The sequence below is a fragment of the Anabrus simplex genome, chromosome 4, assembly GCF_040414725.1.
Source record: "Anabrus simplex isolate iqAnaSimp1 chromosome 4, ASM4041472v1, whole genome shotgun sequence".
NCBI lineage: Eukaryota > Metazoa > Arthropoda > Insecta > Orthoptera > Tettigoniidae > Anabrus > Anabrus simplex.
This window is the reverse complement of record NC_090268.1, coordinates 453,469,129-453,474,828: the sequence shown is the minus strand read 5'-3', so window position 1 is coordinate 453,474,828 and position 5,700 is coordinate 453,469,129. Positions and strand designations below refer to the sequence as shown.

Here is a 5,700-nt window from a genome sequence, read left to right as displayed (position 1 = left end):
ATACATCGAAAGACAGTGCAAAACATTCAAATCATAAGCTAAGGAGGGAAGAACTACTACTACTACTACTACTACATTACCTTATTGCTAAAAATCCTCCTGCTTTGTCCTTTACAATGAAAACCAGACCAAGCCCCATGGCACTACAGCCCCTAAGCAAGCAGGCTGAGTGGACCTCAAAGCAGCCATTAGATCGAGGTAAAATTCCTTTGCCTGGCCGGGAATTGAACCCGGGCCCCCCAGCTACGAGGCAGGCACGCTGCCCCTGCGCTACAGCGCCGGCCCCTTCACAACCACCTTCAGTAATTATTATTATTATTATTATTATTATTATTACAACCCTCGACACTTCCCGTGTGTGTGTGCGCGCGCGCGCCAGCGCGCGCGTTTTTTTGGGGTTAGGTTACGAGAAGTGGGGTTAAGTCGAGTTAGGGTACGTTTCGCCGCGGAGCGCGACAACCACCCGCGCCCGCTCCGCGACGGCGACCTCCGAGCACACCCCTGCACCATTGCCAACGCCCCCGCGCCACAAAGACCTCCAGGAAACTCGCTTTGCGGTTCGTATGGACGTTTCAAGCTCCGTTCTCTCGCCAACGGCCATACCATGTTGAATACACCGGTTCTCGTCCGATCACCGCAGTTAAGCAACATTGGGCGTGGTCAGTACTTGGATGGGTGACCGCTTGGGAACACCACGTGCCGTTGGCTCAATTCCCTTTTTACCAAGTTTCCCAGTCCCAGTACGACAACTTACTTTCAACTTTTGCCTCAGGCCAGCAGAAATTGCTTAAATCACGTTTTTTGTTACGTCTGAAACTAGCTAGACCTTTTGCTGCTCTTCGACCCCGTGGCTATACAGGAACGAAGCTTAGCGTAGTATTGCATTTCCTCCTAGGTGACCGGCCTAACCTGGCGGCGGCGACATCATCATCATCGTTGTTGTTATTATTATTATTATTATTATTATTATTATTATTATTATTATTATTATTATTATTATTATTCGTCGTCTCTCTCTCTCTCTCTCTCTCTCTCTCTCTCTCTCTGTGTGTGTGTGTGTGTGTGTGTGTGTGTGTGTGTGTGTGTGTGTGTGTGTCGACCTAGGGGACCCTTGCTGAGCCTAGCACCGCTTCCAATTACTCGTGCCAGGATTTTAACTTTCGTACCTCCTATCGTACGTCCCTATGTCTAAACTTGCTGTTCTTATTCTTTTAGGTTAGTGTAGCTTATCCTGCAGGCCTCTTATGGCACATAACATCATTCTACGTCCTATTTCTCCCAATATTAAGATTATTAAAGGGCGGAACGAGGCTTCTAAACTCCCCGCCCACCTTGAAAATCGCGAGGAAGGTGGTTTCCATGCAACGTCATCGACACTGTCGTGATTACAATGAAAGCCATGTCCTAGCAACCGACCGCGGCATTTAGCAGCCCCTCAAAGAGTCGAACAATTTCCTTTTATGTTCTTTCAGGTAAGTAGCTATTCAAATTACGACACGGTTCGGCAATAAGTTACAAGTTTGTAGTACGCTCGTGTCTCTCCCGGGCTTCCTTACGAACGGTAGGGCACCAGTGCAGTACAGTGGCCTACACACAGCCCGCTATCTTCGAAGTGCGTGTGTTGCGATGTAACGTAGTTTTGAAGCCTAGGAACTTGTAAAACTCTTTCATTTCTATCAAAGACGAGACGCCCTTCAAATAAGACTGAGAAGGTAACCTTTTGACGACAAGGGTTAGTTCAAAGAGTCGTGACGTTTTAGGTTAGGTGAAGGGAGGAAAGCACTCGTTTTTGTTGTTTGTACGTCAGCTGACCGATCTTTTGGCAAGTGATAAATTGAGTAGAACGAATCGGAACTCCGTATAGTTACTGTTACCGTCCTAGAATTAAAATTAGACCATTCTGAGCCCTACTTGACAGGTTCGACACCGGCTCACTCGTGTGATATTTCGATGGTCTGTAGATATGGGCGCATAAAAAGAACTCCTGCGGGACAAACTTCCGGCACCTCGGCATCTACGAAAGGCGTAAGATAATAGTGAACATAACCTTACTAGTAGTACCACCACCACCATTACTGCTACTAATACGACTATTACTTAAGGCAGTGGACAATTTCGAACTCAAGCAATAATGTGTCCTTTTGCTGACCACCTGATCACTGCCTCTTGCCTTACTACTACAGGCTAGCGTTCAAGGAAAGAAAGAAAGAAAGAAAGAAAGAAAGAAATAAGTTACCGTTCTTCCCAAGTCAGGTTAGGATTTCTGCATCAGACACGGCTAGGGCTGATCGTGGATCTACTAGTACCTAACATGCTAAATTGTGCTCCGTTATATCATCACCAGTCGTGAAGTCACACCTGCATCTTCTAATTACAGGGTAGATGCTACATATTTCGGGCAATATATAACCCAGGTTTGGCTTGGATAACCTAAAAATATTCAGGTACTGGGTCTGGCCTGGTTATATCAAGTGTCACCCTAGATCAGCAGGGCTAAGAATCATCAGGTCTCTGTCATGAATTTAAATGGCTTAGTACCCCTCATTATGGTGTACTTCTCTTCATATTTGAGGGAAGAGGAGTAAAACTTAAAACTTTATTGCCTGTCTTAAACCACCTACTTTCTTTGGGGTATTGTCTAGCACAAACTTCTAAGGCGACCACATCACACAGCCCGATGCTCGAATACTGCTTGGGCAGGGGTGTAGGTGGTGGTTAGTGGTTGCAAGAAGGGTCCTGGAAGGGAGGGATAATAAGCCAGTACGCCACTTGCTCTTAAGTCTGTACCTTTCATTATACGGTTTCATTAACTATTTTTTACACCTGCCCTGTAGTATGGTACCATTTAGTAAGAGGTCTCTAGAGTTTGGCCTAGTACAACCTTCAATGAAAGTAGTTTTCAGGAGTGGTTAGGTACCCCTATACTTACTTTCTTTCTTTCTTTCTTTCTTTCTTTCTTTCTTTCTTTCTTGGATTACAAGGTGTCGGTAAAGCAGCTGATCGTTGCTTATGTACAAAAAAATGTTCATACATGGGCTTTCATTCGCTGAGGTAAATGATAATGATAATAATAATAATAATAATAATAATAATAATAATAATAATAATAATAATAATAATAATGGCAAGAACACAAAGGGTCCTTTTCTCTGCAGCTGATTTTTAGCATGAAGGACAGAGGCTGTCATGATGATGATGATTACCGAGTGATACCGTTAAGCTAAAACCCAGTAGGGGATTAATATTAACAGCAGGGAACGTTGTGCAGAATCATTCAGTAAAGATGTAATGGCAGGGGGAGGGGGGGAAGAGGGCGTTCAGTATAATACACCATCAACCCAAGTACAGTGCATATTTAGCTCTATGTTATGTAATGCTCTCTCTGCTCTCTGTACCTTTATTTGGCCCTACAACTTGTCTCACCAAGTGAAGGAGATCTTACACATAGTTACTGTACTGTACTTAATTTCACGCTGACTTCAACTGCTAGTAGGATACGCACGTCGAACCATGCAGAAACCTGCACGATTTCAAACGACTGCCGACTAGATAGCGACTAGGCCGAAGAAAGAAAGGGCATCTTATAAATCGAGAGCGACAATTCATTTTCGAGGTTAGGGTTACCGCTTGGTTCTCTTAGCCAAAGAAATCATGAAACCATTTTGCGAGTAAAAACTGATGTTACCTGAATTTTGGATACAGTTATTACTACCATCATCATCATCATCATCATCATCATCATCATCATCGTCATACGCTACTCTGTATGATGAAGGTGGGTAGCAAGATCGAGTCTCGGCGCGATCAGTTGGCTTCAAATTCTGCTTCACCTCGTTCAGAGTATACATATTCAAGGTAAAAACACTAGCTTCTCTCAAAAAATAAACTCCTATTGAAGGGTCATTAAACACAACTTCTTCTTCTTCTTCTTCTTCTTCTTCTTCTTCTTCTTCTTCTTCTTCTTCTTCTTCTTCTTCTTCTTATTATTATTATTATTATTATTATTATTATTATTATTATTATTATTATTATTATTATTATTATTTTCCTTTCTTTCTTTCTTTCTTTCTTTCTGTCTTTCTTTCTTTCTTTCTTTCTTTCTTTCTTTCTTTCTTTCAGGACCATTTAAGTGAGATGTTAGCTGTATGAGTGTTGCAGCACCTCAAACCTTTACATTTTTTCCCTTGTAAGTTGTGGCAATGTCTTGCAGAGAAGTTTGTTGGGAAACCATGGTCCTTCCTTCCTTCCTTCCTTCCTTCCTTCCTTCCTTCCTTCCTTCCTTCCTTCCTTCCTTCCTTCCAATAAATCTGCTGAGTTGCTGTCTCAAAGGGTCTCTCATCCTAAAGAAATTTGACCGAAGGTAAGGGATGTTGCCAGGTCTATCAAACTGACAGACTTATCATCTCCTGGTACAGGAAATCTGTTCTTTGAAGAGTCTGGACTGACTGCCCCTTCCTCCGTCACGGTGTTCTCGATCCTGCCTTCGCAGCCCACTGGAGGCAGTAAGATACGACTCACAATGCCTCCATCCAGCAGGCGAGGGGTGAAGCCTCTCCTGAGGCGGTACAGGCTCTGTAGCGAACTGGAAATTTAATTATGCCCTAAGAAACATCTAGAGGTTCCCTTGGGCAGGCTGTCCCTTTTCCCAACCTGAGCTTTCGACCCCCGACAGGGGCTGAAAGCTGCTGGATGTGAGAGACTGTACAGAGTTGAGAGCCTTATAAATAGAGGCCTAAAGGCTAGGACTTTACGAGATTGGCGCTACCAGCAGGAAAGCAGGAGTCGAACGAGTCATGGAGGCTAGCTTCTAACTTATGTCCTTTATCCTGTAGGTCCTTTCAAAAGCTACAAGAGGCAGATTACAGCAGGTCTGCTTCACTCTGTGGAAAACTACCTAAAGGCTGACTTGCCTTTGCTCTCACTCGGAAGGGGTTAGAGCCTGAGGATGGCCGTTCAGCTCCATTGCTAGAGGAAGGATTGGGCTTCCTTCAGGTAAGAGGGGGTCACTCCCGGGGGCGTCGCGACGACGACGGCCGCCCCTAAACGTCGGCATGGAGAGGCGGCTGGTGAAATGCTGCCCATCGAACGCACCTCCATCAGGACGCCCGAAGCAAGGTGACGAGTACTTCTGCCACCTGAGGAGCAGCGTCAAACCTTTGACTATCCCTTCCTAACCGAACCCTGATTGTAACCCACCCCTTAAAGACGCAGGGAGCACGAGAAAGGAGCTAGGAAGCACGTCCCCAACTTGTCGCCGCGCAACCCACCCGACAGCCAGCCACTGCTGTTTCCTGCGCGGTCCGAGTAGCCTGATACACTCAGATAACCAGGGGAGCGCGCGAACACATTCTCATCGTGACCATGGCTGACACAGCAACAGCATCGGCAGCATCTGCACCCGCCTCGGCTCCGGCCCAGGCGTCGCCCAAGAAGAGCAAGGCTTCTGCATCGAAGAAACCTCGCACCAAGCCTGCCCATCCGAAAACCTCCGAGATGGTGGGCAGTGCCATCAAGAGCCTGAAGGAACGAGGTGGATCTTCTCTGCAGGCTATCAAGAAGTACATCTCTGCCAACTACAAGGTGGACTCTGAGAAGCTGGCCCCTTTCATCAAGAAGTACCTGAAATCTGCCGTGGCTTCCGGAGAGCTGGTCCAGACCAAGGGGAAGGGAGCTTCAGGTTCCTTCAAGCTCGCTTCGGCT

General features: G+C 45.8%; 1 non-coding gene across 1 annotated transcript; it reads left to right on the top strand.

The window, feature by feature from the left end:
* Positions 1-589: 589 nt before the first annotated feature.
* Positions 590-708, top strand: LOC137500667 (5S ribosomal RNA). Its single transcript, XR_011018176.1, has one exon. It is a non-coding gene; the product is annotated as a 5S ribosomal RNA (ribosomal RNA).
* The last annotated feature ends 4,992 nt before the right edge of the window (positions 709-5,700 follow it).